At 44.7% G+C, this 20191-nt stretch overlaps 1 protein-coding gene across 4 annotated transcripts in view; it reads right to left on the reverse strand.

Annotated features, from left to right (window-relative positions):
- Nucleotides 1-20191, reverse strand: part of LOC146859669 (embryonic protein UVS.2-like) — a 133077-nt gene that overhangs the window by 54008 nt on the left and 58878 nt on the right. The window lies entirely within an intron of this gene.

Here is a 20191-nt window from a genome sequence, read left to right on the forward strand (position 1 = left end):
CAGCGATAGCGGGGCATATGGCAAACATCGCCTAAAAAACAGCAATGTCCCTCCCAAAACAGCGATGATATTGGTGATCAAGGCCCTGTGGCCTTAACCCCATAATCCACCTCCCATGTTAGGTATGCCTAACACAGGAATTTAGCAGACATTAAATTCCTGCGTTAGGCCAGAGGTAGCGAGATTATTATCATCGCTACCCCTCCTTGCTAAGATCGGGAAGCTGCCTTCGCAATATTTTCCCATGTTCTTTCTGTCAGCCACGCCTATTTTGCATCTCATTATCGATGCGTCGCGAGTGGTGACAGAAACGGCAGATAAATCAAGGATACACGCGCTAGCGTGTCCTTGTTTATAATGCAATAGAATTATCGCTGCTTTTCCCCCAAAAACGGGCACTAAAGTGGCGATAAATCTATTGCCAGCCCTATATAATATGCCCCCTTGTGTCTAGTTAAGTTGTGGTTCTTAGACCACTATTTTAGTATATGGTTTGGCTCGTCCCTAGGGCCTGACATGTATTTGTTCTATTTTACTGTACTAGTTGAAGTGTAACTTATGTGTTTGGACCTCTAACCTCATAAAGAGACTAGTAGCGTGTGTTTAGAAATAAATACATATATTTTATATATATATCTGGTGTGGTTGCCTTTCATTTAGCCATTCAAGAGATTATAGACTGGTAAAACAAGCTGCTTTACATTCCTTCAAGACTTAGCCTGAAGGCTGCTCTCCATAGCTACCACGAGGATAGCTTTCAATAAAGGTTGTCTTTAACCTATCTTCAATAAGGGGTTGGTTGGACTGGTGCAAGGTGCTCACTATAACTAGTGGACAGCATATGCCAGGCCAACTCCTCACAGCGAAGATACATGATCAACCCTCACAATGTTTGTTGCATTGCAACCCGGCCTGGAATTGGACGTGAGCGGCCAGACCATTACGCGGATGGCCGGGGCTTTTGATTACAAGTGTGAACGCACATATGAAGAACGTTTAAACAGCTGGAAGTGTGTACAGGGTGTGGGCAGTGAAGTGGCCTTTCATTTCAGAGCCAATTGCCATTCCAAGGTTGGAGGGAGCTCCCTGGTTTGCCAGCTGATGCCCTCTTCCCACCTCAGGCTAAAGGTAGCGCAATGAAGCTGCTCTTAAGGAACGTTTGCCGCTCACACATGTTATTCATACTTTGGGCCATCAGCGCATGTGAGCACACGCTGTTGGTAATTCACTGGCTGATGAGGCAGCCAAATCTGCAGTAGCAACTTGTTCAGTAGTAGCAGTCACTAGGTTTATGACTAAAATTGATGATTATATTTTGGCGGCTATAGCTGCATCGAAGGGGGGAATAGAGTTTCCCCAAAGTTTCCCTTCATGTTATTCATATCACTTGATCCCATTTACAAATATTCAGTCTTTTGAGGATCGGCTGATTCCCAACAAGGACCGCAGACTATCTTTGATCATTGCCGCTCATGAAGGCGTAGCTTCTGCGCAAGCTGGAGTTACAGCGACAGTGTCTCTTTTACAACAAAACTTTTGGTGGCGTTGTTTATATCAACAGGTACGTAAATATGTACTTTCCTGTGACATTTGTCAACAGATTAAGCCTTCTACTGTTACACGTCCACCACATACACAACTTTACATTTCAAATTAACCCTTTAGTTGTATTTATCTTAATCACTGCGGTCCTTTGACATCAGACACTGCCTTTAAACATATCTTGGTTGCAGTGGATTCGTGCACTAGATTCCTTTGGATTTGGTCACGCGGAGTGCTGATGCTGGAACTGTCATAAAAGATTTGCGTGTCTTTGTCGGGACATTTGCCTGTGGCGCCTTTCATTCTGACCAAGGTCCTGCGTTTGCCTCTAAGGCTTACCGGGATGCGATGAAGTCACTGGGGGTGCAGGTGCAATTTTCTTCTCAATACCGGCCTGAGGGCAATTCTGTTGTGGAACGGATGAACCATGACTTAAAGCAATCTTTGACAGCTAGAGTCTTAGGTACTAGCAGGGGTTGGCTGACTCATCTATATGGAGTCCAACGTGCACTAAATATTCTCCCTAGAAGATCTCTGGGTGGGTGGACCCCATACGAAATGCAGATTGGCATTAAAATGTTTGTGTCAGACCTTGATGGCTTAGACATTGTGGCGCTGCTGCAACCTTTGATGTAGATAATCATTGTGCTGTGTTACAGGATCTACAAAAAGCTCATGATTCACAAGTGAAAGCCCAGTTGCCCTCTTCCGCGGATCCAGTGGTGCTGATTCCAGTTTCTGGCTGGCTTCCTAAAGTTGGAGACCTAGTGCGAGAGAAAGTGGATAACAAAAAATAATTTGGTCCATCATACCGTGCACCGGTCAGAGTCCTTGGCTTAAAAAGCACCTACACTGTGATCCTGCCTCTTTTACCTGGTCGTAAGGAGAATCGTTACATTTCTATCGATCATGTTAAGCTACACCATATGGTCAATACTGAACAGTATGCCTCAAAGTATTCCACGCCAAGATCTTTCACTGACTCGGATAGCTTCAACTTTTTCGACTACTCCCCAAATAATGGAGGTGGAGATGGAAACTTCAGTTGATTTATTGCCTGTTTTACCTTCTGCTTCCAACACTGCAAATATTGAGTATGCTTCTCCTCCAGTTGAGGTCATAATTGACATTCCTGAGAGTACCATACACGAACATTCCAATGCTGCACAACCCCCGTTGTTTTATTTGGGGTCCAGTGGTTATTATATGGACCATAACAGCTTTTCTTCTGCAACATCTTCTTCGCCCTCGTCTGTGGCAAAACCCCCTACATGTACCAGTCTTTTCATTCCTGGTTCAAAAAGACTTACCAGTTCTGCCCTGTATATATATCTGGATGGTGCTTATGATGATATTCCTCTTCATGTGGATTGGGTTTGTAACTGTGTTTTTCCTTCTCATTAATAGCTATTATTTCCCCGAATGCTCTGCTGTTGATTTAGTTGACGAAGTTGTGGCTCCTCATACATTGTCACATAGAATGAAAAACGATCAAGCCCTTGTCAACATTTCAGCTTTCCCTGTTGTTGAAGGCATTGTTTGGGATAAAGTATCATATGATATATGTGGCCCGACTGAAATTTTAAACATTCCATAAGGTTTCCGTGTTTCCTTAGGAGATGTTGTTTTGCCGGCCATACACTCTGATGACTGGGATGTTCATGCCGTTCATTCATTGTTCTCTGATTTGAAATATTATGCTGTTTTTGACACTGAAGACTTGTAAACTGTTCCGGTCACGTGACAGACGAGCGGAGCAGAGCGGACGAGCTGACGAGCGGAGTGAGCCTCTGAGCTCGCAGCCCCTGGAGCTGCGGAGCGTGGTGTGTCCAGCCGTCCGGCCCGACCAGCCCAGCACGACCAGCACGGTACGACTAGCCCGGTCAGCCCGGTCAGACCGTCCAGACAGGATCAGCAGCAGCAAGGCAGAAGTACGACGGGGCAGGATCAGGAGTAGGAGCGAGAACATCGGTGAGGCCATCGGTAGCGGTAGCGTAGCAGGCTGGTTGCAGGCTGGGTGTAGGCTAGCTCTTGAACCCGGGCTTTGGTCGTGAGCCAGTTTTTCAAAATATTACGGCCCTATGTGCCACGGGAGCTGGTCATTTCCTTAGCCCTTCCCAGCCTCCCCTGTCTCTGCCCCCCGCCTCCTCCGCCTCACCACCCTCTTCTCCCCAGCCCCATCAGCCTCTTCCAGCAATCATTCCGGCAATCATTTAAACCACCACAGTGGTCATGGGTCATGGGCTGCTGCACTGACCGCGCTACTGGACACGCCACGCCATGCCACGCTACGATGCATCAGTAGGGTATGCACGGCTGCCTTTTAGCAGGCGGCCGCACTAAGTGAGAGCCCGGGCTACCTGCTAAGGCAGCCTGTTAGATCAGGTCTGGCCTGAGTCTGCAGTAGCCTTGTGAGCCCTGCTTGCCAAAGCCATACGTGTACCCGCACCTGAAGCCGTTTCATCAGCCTTAAACTACTTATACTACCTAAAAGTCCGGCAGTATTCAGCTTACAGTTTTACTGTCCTAGGATTGGTTTTTAAAAAAACTGACAACTGAAAAAAACTGACAAGAATCAAGAGTCAAGAATCATTACTTTGAAATACCTCATTACCTCGAGTCACTTTAATCTTGCTGTTACACCCAAGCTTGCCATGCATTGAAACACAGTCCGAGCACCAGCCTAGCTTAGGAGCGCCTACTTCATTGGAGTCCACGCACGACAAGGGACCAATAAGGGAAATCTGGGCGCACTTAGCCCCCAGCCATCTCAGCCATTACAGCATCTGAGTCGTGTCATCCAATTTGCATCAAACAAGGGCCTCAGTCAACACTCGCTGTAGCACACTACAGCGGCCATTAGTTATTTTTTTTAGTTTTGCACTTTGACAGGCCCTTTGGGTTTACCAGTGATAATATTCGGAACATCCAGTGCAGAGTACCCTTTAATTTTGAGTACAAAAAAAACCTCATAGGAAACTGGTTGTTGGTGGTACACCGTCCCCCCCATAACAAGAGCTTCCCAAACTTCTCTAGCCTCTCAACCATGAGATCAGGCCAGGAGAGGAAAACACCATCAAAGTCCATAAAAAAGATTGGAAGGTAAAAGTAATCTCCAATAGTTCGGAAGCATCGACCGACCCTCCTACGCAGTTCCAATCTCAATCATCTGTAAGTCCAACATTAGATCACGATCTTGATTCCGGATATAAATTTAAACTTCGGCAGCCCTCAGGGCAAGAGCAACTCATTAATACTCACTTGCCGCATTCAGCTGTAGGGGGGACGGCCACATCGCAGGAACGTATGAGAAACGAGGTGCTAAAACGGGGCTCAACAGCCCCCACAAACCTAGCGATAAACCAATCCTCAATAAGGGACTATTTTAGGAAGCTTGTGCCATCGGCAGCCCCAAAGAAAAACTCTAGTCCATAGGGCTTTCCCTCATGTTTCTCCTTTAACAAGAGCAGTTGCAACCCCAAACAAAATTTTTATCCAGGCTCTGATCCACGTGGCAGTTAACGAAGGCGAAATATGTCCGCAGCCATTTTCCATAGCAACTACGGAACCAAATAATTTGGAAATTTCAGCAACTCCAGAAGGCAGTCGATCACCTCAAGCCCCAGGACAATCTCTCCCGGATCAACAGTTAGTTCAAACAGAACATGTTTCAACCCAAGTCCTCAGTCTCAAAGAAGTTAGTTCTTCAACTGTCCAGCCCGCACAGTCCCCAAGTCAATTCTCCCCATTACCATCAAAACCATTCATTGTATCTGACAACCAAAAAACAAAAGCCAGCATAATGATTCCTCAAGTTGTGTCTCATCATTATTCCCAACTTAAAAATCCAGTACCAAAAACACAACCAGAAACGCCCACCTCAGGAATTTACAGGGGGAATCAAAAGGGGTCAGGAGACAATTTTACCCTCACCCCCTTAGACCTCTCATTTTTGCAAACGATCAACAAAAACCAGATGCCCATGAAACCTCACCAGTTCTAGATCAAACCGATCTTTGGACTCAGTTACTTCAGACTCTCCAAAACTCGGCAGCCGCCATAACTTACCACTCTGGCAAAATGGACATGCAGGTGCACCTCTTGAATACGCTAGCGGTGTACACCGCTGGTATAGATTAGAAACTGAGGCACTAAATCTGCTCATCACAAAAGCTCAATCCCAAGCCAAATTGATCCAATCAATATGCTGCTGCTCCCCCATCATCGATTCATTATCAACTCTTCCACAATTTCTTTCCCCTGTGATAACAGAAATTAAGAACATACCGTTGACAGGGTCATCAGTCTCACTAACTCCATCCTGTAACATAGTTGAGGGACCATTTGCCACGGAAGATCAGTCCCTATCCATTCCACCGCATTTTACGGAGTTAGAAGACAGCAAAGCAACCCCCACTATTTCAGTTGAAGAACACCACAACACACAGGTTGTCCAAAAGGGAAAAAAAAACATTACGGAAGAGTCGGAACAAATACACAATAGAAACCAAAACACAAAATCCCAGAGACTCGGCCGATATCACTTCAGAGCACGCACGAGAGCAGCAGCTCACCTCAGGTGTAAACCCGAACCCGAATTTAGCACCACAAGTCCCGACTCCCCACAAAGATCGCTGGCAACAAAATATCCATCAAGAGGGTGGGTCTCAAGGACGTGTGTTGCTTTTTGAGCACCCAACGCAAGTAGAATCTGGACCTGGGACATCACCAATAACTGATCCTGCACCAGTAACATCGCAATCGGGAACCCAAAACCCTTTGACGCAGCTCTTAGACACCACCCCCAATAGTCCACCATTAGTGGAGTACAACCCACATGCTCTGCAACATATAGTTATCCAGCCTATCCATCAAAATTTAAAAAAAAGTTCCAGTAGCCACCCACAAACGTCTTCAAGCAGAAGAATCCTTGCTCAGTCATCAATCAATAACCAATGTGAGCTGTTTTCATTATGCGCTGCCACACGTACAACCACACAGGTTTCCATTGAAAACTCAACGAAAAAAAAGTCCCTAACGGATGATAAAGCTCTTAAGCAGCCAAATCCCAACTCAGGTACCATACTATTGCTAACCCCAGAGTACGTCTCAAGAGGCCCCCGCAACATTTTAAATTGTGAAAACATATTAAGACTCTTTAAATCTATTCCGGACTTGAGCACTCTGCAGTCTAACTACATAATTGCTATCCAATTCATTCCATCACTAGGAACCAATGCGGTCGAAATAACCCAACTAACACTGGCAACTCCAGCAATTCGAGAATTGGTTCAGTCAAATGCAGATCAATTAAAAAATTGGGGCGTTCTAATATCCTCATTTAGTGCCCCTCGTTACCCATCAATTTTGGAGACCAATAAGGACCAGGTTTCCAGTGTAAGCCCGGTCCCCTTCTCAGTATTAAAAAAAGCAAGGAGCTGTTCTCCGAAAGCAACCCAGAAGTACAAACCAAGTTAGCCAAACTCGGCAACAGTAGATTGGTCTTGGCTCCCAGGGGCACTAGTTAGAAGCCAGAATGATTGAAATGCTTCCAATCCAGGCATATCAATATGTTCTTGGAACATTAACGGCCTAGGACACAAAATGCAATCAGCAGCTACTAGTGGCTTCTTAAAGGAGCGCGATATCATTCTACTGCAGGAAACCCGGGCAGTCGACAACATACCTATAGAAGGCTATCTCGAATTTGCGTAGTTTGCAACAAGACAGTCCAAGTTCGGTAGGCCAAGCGGCGGCCTAGTTATTTACGTGTCAACCAAACTATCTCTGCATACCAAGCAGCTGAAATTCAAGGAAGATTGGCTCCATGGGTTTTTAATGGGAAGCGGACAGATCGAATGCCAGTTGCTTCTTCTTAACATCTACATATCCCCACGTACCTCAGAGAAAAAGTCCAAATTGGATAGCCTGACCAACATTGTATGTAATTTGCTTAGCGAGGACGGCAGTGTATCAAGTGTAATCTCAGGTGATTTTAACACCAACCTTTACTGTAATTTTTTTGAGGACCCAGAAACTACTCTGCAAATGGTTCCATCACACCTAGTCACACAGTCAATTCCCATAGACAACAGACCATCTAAACTGGGGGAGTACGCAGTCACCCAGCTCAGCAGCATTGGTTACACCGTACTGAATGGTCGTTTCCCCATGGACACACCTCCAGCTTGGACACGATCCGAAGGCCGAACTTACACTTTTTGGGATTTTTCACTAGGGAGCATAGGAATCCTCCCACTGATTGAGAATTATTACATTGCACCACAAGGCGAGAGTGATCATCGGCCACAAATAATAACACTTCTCGCGAAAATCCCGCGCCACCAAGAGCTAGCCTACACCCACGTAGGCACCCACACAGAGAATTTAAAAAGATCAAAATGGTCTGCCGATAAGGCCCCCTCCCTGATGGAAAAATGCAGAGCACTGTTAAGTCAACAACCAGACATTGATTCCACAGCTATTAGCAGCTGGGCAAATTTTACCAACCAATTGTTACACGCAGTGCCTCCAAAGAGGAACACTGGGCAGCAGGTATTTCAACCATACACTTCACCTGCAACAAAAAAATTAAAGCTTCACAGAAATCGAGCCTTTCGGCAAAAAAGGAAGAGCCCAGACAACAAAACTAAATTTCTCAACTATAAGCAAGCTCAAGCAGCCTTCAAGTCCGCCGTACGCAAGGAAAAACGAGAGGCCTCTGATCAATTTTGGCTGACGCTCTTCCATGAAAGCAGGAAATCAAACTCAAAACAAATCTGGTCCCTGGTGAACAGGAGCCAGCGAGGCGGAAACAGCCATGGCACTGCAAACATTGGTGCTGACGAATGGACTCACTTTTTATCCTCTCACTTTAAGATCAGTCATCACAAAGATAACTGCCCTACTTCACCAAGCATAAATAAAGCAATGATACTCTTACCGGAGGCCACAAACCAAACAGGGCTGCGCCCCAGCCCTTTACCCATTACCACATTTGAAGAGCCTGTACACACAAGTAGGAACAACATCAACTCACTTACTGAAAAGTTAACAGCGACACCAGAAGGAATAAAACACAGGATTCTACGCTTAATAAAGAAAACCAGGGCTGATGGCTCACCCGGTCCAAATGGTCTCCCCCAGGCAATGTTCAAATCAGATATTGAACTTTGGTCAGAGCAATTGACCCCCCTGTTTTTGGATTGTCGATCAAACAATGAAGTTCCTGAGTCCTGGAGAGGCACTATCATCCATCCCAATTACAAAAGTGGGAAGAGAAACAACCCCAGTAATTATCGGATGATAGCCCTCCACGACGTGGAGTCCAAACACTACGCCAGTACTCTATTGGAAGATCTCCTGACCTGGGCCAACGAAACAAAGTGCCTCCCATTCAACCAAACAGGTTTCGTGGCCAAATTTGGTACAACAACCAATCTACTAACATTATCGGTCTTAATAGAGAAAGCAACCGTCCAACAAACTCAATTACAATGTTGCTTTGTGGATTTCAAAGCGGCCTTCGACCGTGTGCCCCGGGCCCTATTGTGGCAAAAACTAATGGGCTGGAGAGTTCCTCAATCCTTGTTTCTAGCGATAGTTCAACTCCAATCCAAAACGTGGATAAGAATCAAGCTGGGTGAAGGTTCCCATGTTTCCAGGAAGATCGAGACCAGCAGTGGAGTAAAACAAGGTTGCGTGCTGGCTGCAATTCTTTTTAACTTGTTCATATCAGACCTTTCGCCAATCCTTGATAGCGTCAATTGTCACCCCCCCCCAATTAGATGGAGTTCATATCAGCAACCTCCTATACGCTGACGACCTGGTGCTGCTCAGCCATACGAAGGTGGGCTTACAGAGGCTACTTGATGAACTGCTCCCTTATATCAAAAACAACCTCTTAGAGCTGAACCTATCAAAAACAAAAACAATCACCTTTGGGAAACCTAAGAACACCTCATTACAAGTACCTGGGAATATTTTTAGACTCCAGAAGCTCATTTGCCAAGCAAAAAGAAGCAAAGCACTGGCTTTAGAGGCTGCGGAAACAAAATTGTCAAAAAATCTATTAGTTCCCAACTTTATCCCACTGTTAAAAGTGATGAAGGCAAAAACATCGAACTCTCTGACGTACGGCCAAGAGATTATGAAGGGAACCACAAACATTCTTCTAAACAAACTGACAACCAAAATCTTCAAATGAGCATTCCATCTGCCAAATTCAGCATCACCGGCACAAGTCCGCCTCGGATTTAGCTTACTTGACCACCATGGCGTAAAGGCTGGGGCATTTATAAAGCTTTGAAACAGACTGCGTCAAGCCCGAGAAGATTCACTGGAGGCTAGACTTTGGCAAGAAATTCAGAAAAGTCATGCCAGTCACAGATATCGGCTCCAGTTGGACCAAAGTCTACAATTATTCGGTATTAAGGAATTTTGGGCAACAAACCCCCCCCAAGTTGGCATTAAAGTGAGCTATCAAGAAGAGTGCGAGGTTGTGGTCCTTTCGCTCCGTCAGGGCAACACGGTCAAAAAGAAAACACGCCTGGCCAGTAATCACTAACTTTAATCCAGGAGTCGAATCCCTTCATTTTTCAAGCACCTAGGCACTTTACTTGAAACGAAAGTTCCTGGCGCTGAGGCTGGGTGAATGGCCCTTTTTGAAAAATCTTCCTGAATGGCGCCAGAAAGACCGCGACACCCAATGCAGGTTGTGCGGCTACCACACTGAGGAGTTGGAACATATAGTTTGCCTATGCCCAACAATGCTCTCTTTCAGACATTTATTATTGCGAGAAGAATGGATAAGACTTGGAATCCGATCTTGCCATCAAGCCATAATAGCAGCCTTTAACCCGGACAACACAAAGCTGAATATCGGGTTAACGAAATTTATTATTAAAGCATTAAGCCAGTTGGAAGTTATCGGGGCCGCCAACCCTGCCCCATTATTGTAGTGGGAAACTCCACCATTGGCCATATCAATGGCTTGTCGGTCATAAACAAATTGCTGAGTCGAATTTGGTCTGCGAGACTTTTAACAGCAGCTAATAAGCTAAGTAGAGCTTTAAATAAAAATGTAATCATTGTTTTTAACAATTTTAACAAATGTATCCATTTTAGAAAATGATGTCAGTTCTTTTATATTGTAAGGGTTTTTTATTTACCAACAATAAAGTTTTCAACACACTGAAGACTTGTATTTGAATTCTGCAAATTATGCTGATTTATTCTGTTATCAATATTATGGCCATCAATTTTTACATAAGACCAACACTCTGACACCATTTTTTAATTATACACAGTGGGAACATTGCCCGACACCTTTACAGGGGAGTTCAAACACCCAACAAAGTAAATTTATATATTTTTCTGGGTACAATCTTTCAGATCCATAGCCCTATTTTTATAAACTAAAGATGTCGTCGTGAACTAAGTTTATGTTGACACACACTAAATTAGTTTACTCCATGTCCTTCAGAAAGTATTTGTCCTTAAAGGGTTATGAGCATTGGAAAGATGCAATTGATTTAAAATGTATTTGGAGTACTAAAGATCGGCAAGGCACTGCAGCTTTGCATCATGCATGTCTGATGCAGTTTCAAATTTTATATTTAAATGACACGGTACAACAGAATACTTGTTTTGGTTTAGCCACTGCCAAAAATCTAAATATTTCCTCCATTTCATTATTGGCTTCATATGATACATGGCAAACACACACCAACTACACAATTGAAGATTTGACTGTCATGTTTCAAAATGGCACACTAAATTCTTCTAATATTGACCCCTTGGGATGGTTATCTGGACAACGAGCTCTAATGCATGCCAATTGCGTTTTCTGAATGCCACAAGAGGGTTTACACAAAGTAGACCTGATCCACATTTCTAACATTCCCATAGAGTTACCACATATTTAGTGGGTAAATTGTGTCAGCAATGGTTGGAATATTCCACACTTTCATCTATGAAACAACACCTTTCACTTTTGTCAGGTGACACTGATCTTGCTGATTTCCTTTTAGGTCCTAAATCCCCTCGAACAAAACAGTTTATTTATTCGGCATATAATGAATTTTGGAAACTATCGCAGATGGAAGCTGCGGTGCGTCTCCACCAAATTGACCAGGCTCACTTAGAAAAAGTTCTTGCAGTAGTTGATAACAGCATTAATACATTGTTTTCCCGTATATATACCTTGGATAATATTGCATCATCCATCATTGACATTGTACAATATGAGGTGTCTGTTTTGTATCATAGTCAAAATCAGTATCGCAGCGCCTTGGGGATCTTCTGTATTCTTCACCGAACGGCTGATTCTTGCTGAAGAGGGCCATTTGTGACCCTCCGCTCCAGGTACCCTTTTGGTTTTGCCTGTTTTGTGCTGTATTGGCCCTTCGCGACGATCGCTCCTGGGATGCTGCCTGTACCTGCCTGACTTTGAAATGGTGGCTGAGGTTTCCCTCAATCCGTGTCGGCCCTCATCTCGTCGCAAGATTTGTTTCCAGTGTTATTGCGGATCTCAAGGTTTGCCAGCGATCTCTTCACTCTGTGGCCTCTTGACCCGCTGTAATCTGCTCACTCATTCATTTTGGTCCACAAGTGTAGCAGCTGATGAAAAGGCTTTGACCAGGGTGATCCCTAACACACGTTGATTTGCTGTACTTTACCTGCAATATTGTTGCCACCAACACTTGCTGTATTGGGGTAGCTGATTCCCATGCAGCTAAGTCCAGCAAACTGGCTGTCAATTCCCCCTACAGCCGTGAGGGTCATTCTTAACAGCCCAACTCTCCCTAAAATGACCGCCATGAGTGGGCCTTCCGCAAAAGCACTCCTCCTCCCCTGTTGGGGGGGGATCCAGCTTTTGTTCCCTGGAGATTCAGAGACCGCTCTGAGAGTGACCACAGCGACAAGAGAGACACACTCAGAGGATTGGGAATGGTCCCACTACCACTGGGAGCACAGCACCGTGCACTGTGACCGGCGCTCTCGATGGAACTTCGGACGATGCCCCTAGGTGGAATCCAGAACCTTCTGTATGTACTGTGGTGCCCGAGCAACCTTGGTCGATGACCGGTGGAGCTGTCCTTTGCAGCTACATGAGCTTGGCTCTGGTTCACCCCTTGGCCGTCACCTACCCAGCCAGACATCGGACATTGTTTTCCTCGTCTCCCCGTTGTGTTTCTTTCCCCTCCCCTTCCTCCTCCTTCCATGATTCTTTGTCTGCCTCCCCTGTTCCAGGATGACTTTCCTGTTTACCCTGAATTACTTTCCCCCTTGACGTTTTTTTCTAATGTTTATGCTATGCTTTTGTAACTCATGTATCTACATTATACTGTTCCCTCTCTATGTTATGCGATGCTCCAGCAACTGGTGTAACTTTGTAACTATGTTCTGAAACAATGCCCTTCCTCATGTAACGTGCTCTGATACTTCCGGGTCTAACCAGCGCTATAAAAAACTTTTCAAATAAATAAATCAGTTACGTTCTGTAATGCAGTTTGCTTGGACATTGCAAACACTTAAAAATGGAAAAGTGCCATGGGAATATTTGAACGCTTCTTCACTGTTTTTGCCATTTAATTTGACTGATAAACAGAAATTAATGTGAATGAAAGACGCCACATACACATTGTTACATATTGAACAATTGGAACAGTTACCATTTTCTGTAGCAGAGACTGATTCAGCAGTATGGTTAAGTCATGGGGTTATTTCATTGCCTATTTCACTTTTTCAGTTCACGGCCTGCATGAAGCACTATCCGGTTGGTAGATTTGAGCCCCTCGGCGATACTAATATTCATGAATTATGGTCGTTACCTTGCACCTATAGATGTCAGTGTGTGGATCAGGAAGTTTTCCTTACAGGGGAGCAGTGTGACTCCACAGTAGGACATTCCCTAGTTTGTAAACAAGTTAAGCTTCATGGAGCCTGTAACGTTTCAGCCCCGAATCTGGCTTGTTTTTTAAAAGGTACACCTCTCCCAGCTATTATTCCCGCACTAACTTTGCTTTCAAATGGCAGTTATCTTATTCTAAATAACCATGACTGCTGCAGTTTACGGGCAGACGTCCCGTATATAGTAATAGTTTCACAACATGTTACATGTTGCAGCAAATTCCTGTTTCCATCCTGCATGGTATTGTAGATAGTTTGCTTTGGCCTTCCATTCCAGCTTTGAAAACAGATTTCAATAAACTAAGCAAACTCAAAGCGCTATTATTTCATCAAGAAGTGGCTGTCACATCAGCTGGAGAGACCTTTGAATTGCAGGTGGTGAGAACCGCAAGTGAGATACACTCGCTACTCAACATGAATCTCCCACTCCATTTTGGAGAATTAATACACCAAATATTTAATGCATCTAATACAGAGGGCCTTGCCCACTTTTTAAAACTCATGGAATCCGGCCTTGTTTCTTCCTTTCAGACTATTCTTGGAGTAATACCAGCCTTTATTCATTCTATTTTTTCCATCGCCTTTGGAGGGTTACCCCTGGTGCTCCTGTTGATTTGCGGCGTCCTTGTTCTCCTATTATTGCTTCGCAATGGCTGCTCGATCTGTGGAGCTGCCAAACCTGGTCCAGTTGCAACTGTACCTTCATTGAATGCTGCAGCTTTTTGGGGCTATGCCAGTGAAGTCCTTTCCCATCAACTATTGGCTCACCTTCTGTTATGCCTACTTCACCTATGTGCAAACTGCGTTCCACTGCCTCTCCAATACCACCCACGCTGCCCTGGATTATGATCTTTTATTGGGTCAGTTGAAGGCCCATGACCAGATATGCGGCAGGGGTAGGTGTTTGGTGTGTGATCCCCCACTTGGACCAACAGCGGACATGAGTACCCGTGCTCATAGACGTGCATTTCATCGAAGGTGATGCAGGATGCTGTGACATGCTCCTAACCACCGCTAGAAATGAGGAGCATGTGTGCTCGTACAATCCACTCAACTGGATGGCATACCTTTATATAATGGAAGAAACAGACTTGTAAATGGGGGCTACTTACCCGTGAGGGTCTTAAGACGTTGGGGGAGGTGGGCTGCCGGTCTGACTGGGTTGAGGATCATTTGAAGAGCCAGGTCTTGAGGTCCTTCCTGAATTGGGTCAGCAACGCGGATTGCCTGAGGTGCAGGGGCAGGGTGTTCCTGGCCTTGGCGGTGAGGTAGGAGAACAACCTTCCTCCTGTTCTGGTCTTGTAGATCCTGGGGACGGAGGTGAGGGCGTGTTGGGAGGATCAGATTTGTCTGACGGGTACGTGGAATGTGAGGCAGTGGTTCAGGTATGCTGGTCCTTTGTCGTGTAGAGGTCTGTAGGCGTGTGTGAGGAGATTGAAAGTGACTCTCTTGTTGACTGTGAGCCAGGTGGAGTTGTCAGAGGTGTTGCGTGATGTGACTGTGGCAGGGGATGTGGAGGACCAGACTGGCTATAGTGTATTGGACATTCTGTAGTTTCTTGATCTGTTTCTGGGTTACGGCGGCATAGAGTGTGTTGCTGGTGATGAGTGCATGGGTGACATAATCTCTGGATTCTGTGGGGATCCATCTGAATGTCTTTTGAAGCAGGCAGAGTTTGTGGAAGCAGGCTGAGGAAACTGCGTTGATTTGGCAGGCCATAGTGAGTGATAAGTCAAGTATGATGCAGAGGTTGCGTTCAAGGTCTGTCGGGTGGGGGGAGATCCCAGAGCGGTTGGCCACAAGGAGTCATCCCAGGCTGAAGGGGTGGGTCCCAGGATGAGTATTTCGGTCTTGTCCAAATTGAGATTGAGGAAGCTGTCTTTAATTCAGGTAGCAACGACCTACATTCAACTGTGAAAGTTGGTTCTGGCGGTTGTGGGTTAATTGGTGAGGGACAGGTTCAGCTTGGTGTCGGCGTAGGAACCAATGTTGAGTTTGTGACTATTGACAATGACTGCGACGAGTGCCATGTATACGTTGAAGAGGGTGGGGCTCAGGGAGGAACCCTGGGGTACTCCACAGCTGATCTCCATGGGTTCTGAGAGGAACGGCATTAGTTGACTTTCTGGGTCTGACCTGTGAGGAAGGAGTGGATCCAGTCCAAAGCTTTTTTCGTGGATGCCATAGTCCTGGAGTCTTGTCATTAGGGTGCAGTGGGAGATGATGTCAAAGACAGCTGAGAGGCATAGTAGGATGAGGAGTGCGGTCTCGCACCGGTCAAGGAGGGCGTGGATGTTGTTTGTGGTGGCAAGGAGTGCAGTGTCTGTGCCATGGTTGCCTCGGAGTTCATCGAAACAAATCACATCCTGGAGACCTCCCGATCTGAGAGTTGGGTGTTGATGGCCTTCTCTATGACCTTGGCTGGGAAGGGGAGGAGTGAGATCGGTCTGAAGTTCTTGAGGTCTGTCGGGTCTGAGGAAGGCTTCTACAGCAGGGGGTTGATCTCTGCGTGTTTCCAGTCAAGTGGTATTTTCGATGGAGCAGTTGATGGTGCGGCGAAGCTGGTGTCGATGGCGGCCGCTGCTCTGTGGAAGATGCGGTACAGGCAGGGATTCGTTGGGGCACCTGAGTGGATGCTCTTCATGGTCTTGAGCGTGTCCTTTGTTGTTAGCGAGGTCCAGCACAGCATGTTCTGTTGGGGTGCAGCTTGGTTGTGTGTGATGTGGCAAGTGTGGAGGCCGGGTCCAGGGTGTCGCAGCTGTCATAGATCTTCCTGGTCTTGTGGTGGAAGAAGGTGCCAAGTTCCCGCGGGGAAGGTGCCATTCACTTGGGCCAGCCTCTCTTTTGGGTGCCCTGGTCCTACCCAGGTCACCCTGTTACTTTTGTTGGGGACTGCAGGGAGAGCATCAAGGCCCCTGCGGTCCCTGCTAGCTCCCCACCTTCTACGGGAGATGGCATTGCTTTTACAGAGAGGGAGCTACTGAAAATGCAGATCCCTCTCTGTGAAAGCAATTTTTAATGCTCCAGCTTGCTGAAATCAGATTACAGTTTGCCATAGCGTGGCAGAAGAGGTTCGGCTTTGTCACCGGGGGTGGACATCCTGGGATATAGCAGGAGTCCGCCCTGAGTGGTGGCATTAATCCGGCCCCATATTGGCTCCATGAGAGGGGCAGTGCAGCGCCCTCCTTTCTTCAATTTTGCCCCAGGGAGGTGGCGATCCCCGGGGTTGCGCAGGGGCCGTGCACCCCCGGCATTCCAGTTAGCAAAAGCCCCGGAGAGGTCACTGTCCCTGGAGCTGTGGGGGGTCCATGTGGCCTCCCCGCATTAATGCAAATTAAGGGCCCGGGGAGGTGATGGCTGCTGGTGCAGTGGGGGGATTCACATATGCCCCACATAGTTGAAGGGTAATGTCCGGGGAAGTAGTGGTCCCCTGGGAAGGTTCAAGAGGCACCCCTATTTATAAGTAAATAAGCCCTGGGGAGATGGTGGTCTCAGGGCAGTGGGGGAGGCATTGCGGACCTCCCTTGCAATTATTTGAAAACAAACCCCAGGAAGAAGGTGGTCCCCAGGGTTTCAGGAAACCCCAGGAAGGGGGAGCCTGAGTGCCCCCCTTTATTATTAAAATGCCACAGGGACCTGGTCCACCCGGTGGCAGATTAGTAGCAAAACGCAAGAGCCTGTCGGGATGGGACCTCCCCTCCCAAGAGGCCTAGGGGGTCAGGGTGTTTCTACCCTGTCCCCTTTTCTTTCTTTAAAAAGATTTTTCTGTGACTCAAGCCGAGTCACAATGTATCCTATGGGAATTTCTATAGGGAAAACGCATTTTGGGGCCCCCTTTTTATTAGCCCCTGCTTGACGGATTGTCCTGAATCTTTCAAGACAGGACCTGGAGTAAGCATCTCATTAGTTATGAAAATTTCGTTAGGATTCGTCAAACAGTGGCAAAGTTATTGGCAAATGAAAGCACGCTCTTCCTTTGGAAACTAGCTCTTAACTATAACTACATACGGGTGACCATGAGTAGGTAATTCATATATATATTTATATCGCCCAAAACTGGCTTTTTAAATGCAGCACCTGTCGTGCTTGCAAGTTTGGGGTGAATACCTCGTCTTATTCTTCCGCTTTTTCAGATACACTCATCAAACTCAAGGGACACTATACGTGTTCGCTGTCTATGTTTTAAAATGTGTTTGTGGGTTGAACTACATCGGTAGCACTAAACTACAGGTTTTTACTTGCATACTACAGCACCTCCGTCCCACTGTCAATTCTGATCCTACATATCCCGTTGCAAGACATATCAAATTGGAGCACAATAACAATCTCAATGGGCTCCAATATTTTGTCATTGATAGTGTGCCCATCAATAGACGAGGAGGAAACCGGGAGAAAAAGCTTAGGCAGTTGGAAACTCAATACATTATTGAACTCGACACTAAGGCCCGCCGAGGATTGAACATCTGTGAGGATTTACATCATTTCCTGTAGTTTTGAAATTTAAGTTTTTTAGCCATTATACATTTTTATCTGTTGTTGAATTAGTTCCTTCGATTTTATAACTTTTACCTAAAGTTCTTATCCACCTCTCATGAATTTAGGTTTTAGTTTTTTATCTATGACATTTTGCTGAGGGAACTCAGTTTGGGTTTGATTGCATCTCTGCATTATGTCTATACGACATCAAGTCAGGCATATCTTTGTCAAACTGATACATTGAGTTTCCATTATTCATCATCTACATGATATAATAGGGGGATCCCTGAACAGTATTTCTATTTCTGTCTGTTCTTTTCGGGACAACAGTTTCAGGATCACAGGCAGTAGACCATCCACTTTGGTCTACTTATGATGTTATATGTAGTATCGAAGCTGCTTTTCCAATTAACTTTTTTATTCTCACTTTAGTACCTTTGCACACTTTTTTGCACATTTGCACATTCATTGTTTACTAGGCACTTAGCACTTTAGGCTGGATAGCATCTGATTACTTAAGCACACAATTGATATTTAATCTCCTCATAATATCAATGTGTTTATATTTCGATTTGAGTATTTGTAATCTCATTTTTGCACTTTTGTATATAACAGCATTACTGGGATATTTTAGAATTTTTAAAAACATATTTTTTTTAAATTCCTATATATTCGTAATATGTTCTTGATGTTTACATAATTTAATATTGAGTTGGTGCATTTTATATTTTATGTCATTCAGGCAGGTTATGTTTATATCTAACATTCTTGACTATGATTTATTTGAATTTATGTCATGTAAATATCAATTATGCCTCTAAACGTATTTCCTATTATTTCCCTGTATTTATACATGTATTCTGCTTTATCAAAATATTAAGGCGATAACATTTTCCAGTGCAGTATTTTGCTTATGGCTTTTCCCATACAAAGTATTTCTTCCATGTCTATCGTGTCAGCTGACAGACTATCACGTGGTATGTGGGTTTTCTATATTTGTGTCACTAGCCCGTCATGCGCTCATGTGATCAAGGCCACTGTGTTGGCCGAACGCGTCATGACCGCATTGCACCTTTAAAACTTGGAAAATAAAAGGACATTTTCCGCGCATTGGAGTTGTCCGTTTCTCGTTTCGGTGCCGGATAGCACCATTGAGTGATGATTGAATATATATATATATATATATATATATAAATATAGAGAGAGAAAGAGATTTCTCTCTCTCTCTCTCTGGCGACATATATATATATATATATATATATATATATATATATATATCTTCACTGAAAAAAACATAGGTTTCACACACGTTATAGTTAGGAATTAGCATTTAAAAAACCTTGCAAATTCACTTAAAAAACCATAGGTTTCACACAGGTTATAGTTAGGTGGACATTTCACACGTAAAAAACCAATGAAATTTCCCCGTTATAGTTAGTTCAGATAACTATAACTCGCGCGCCCGCAATCCACTGCTCATGACGTCACATATTACATCACTCATGACATGGTCAGTGGCATCATCATGACATCACTGATGGCATCATCCTTGTGATAGAGTGGCGGTCGCACGAGTTATATTTATCTGAACTAACTATAACGGGGAATTTCATTGGTTTTTTACGTGTGAAATGTCCAGCTAACTATAATATGTGTGAAACATATAGTTTTTTCAGTGAATTTGCAAGGTTTTTTAAATGCTAATTCCTAACTATAACGTGTGTGAAACCTATGGTTTTTTCAGTGAATTTGCAAGGTTTTTTAAATGCTAATTTCTAACTATAACGGGTGTGAAACCTATGTTTTTTTAGTGAATTTGTAAAGTTTTTTAAATGCTTATGTATGTATTATTATATTTTTTATATATTTATTTTACAATAAACTACCTATGTATATAGTTATAGAATGACTGTATCCTGTAATATGGAATGGCTCAGCTCTTTCTTTTTGAATTTGGATAAAGTTAAACAGCATAGTTAATATCTTCTATAAACTTATAAACAGTTTAAAATGTATTTTTTTTAATTAAGGGTTTTTCACGGTGCGCGCACCGTGCTCGCACCGTGCGCGCAACCCGCGATTTTTTGAAAAAAAAAAAAATGTTTTCTTCACCCTTTGGGGTCCTTCAGGGACACCCTGACAAAGGCTAGGGGTCAGGAACTCTCTACCCTTCCCCCTTTTCACGTTCTCCACCTTTCTTTTCACTCTCAAACACAAAATGGCGTCCGACACTACCTGATTTCGACGGATTGGAATGCGC

Source organism: Triturus cristatus, chromosome 3_1 (genome assembly GCF_964204655.1).
Source record: "Triturus cristatus chromosome 3_1, aTriCri1.1, whole genome shotgun sequence".
Lineage (NCBI taxonomy): Eukaryota > Metazoa > Chordata > Amphibia > Caudata > Salamandridae > Triturus > Triturus cristatus.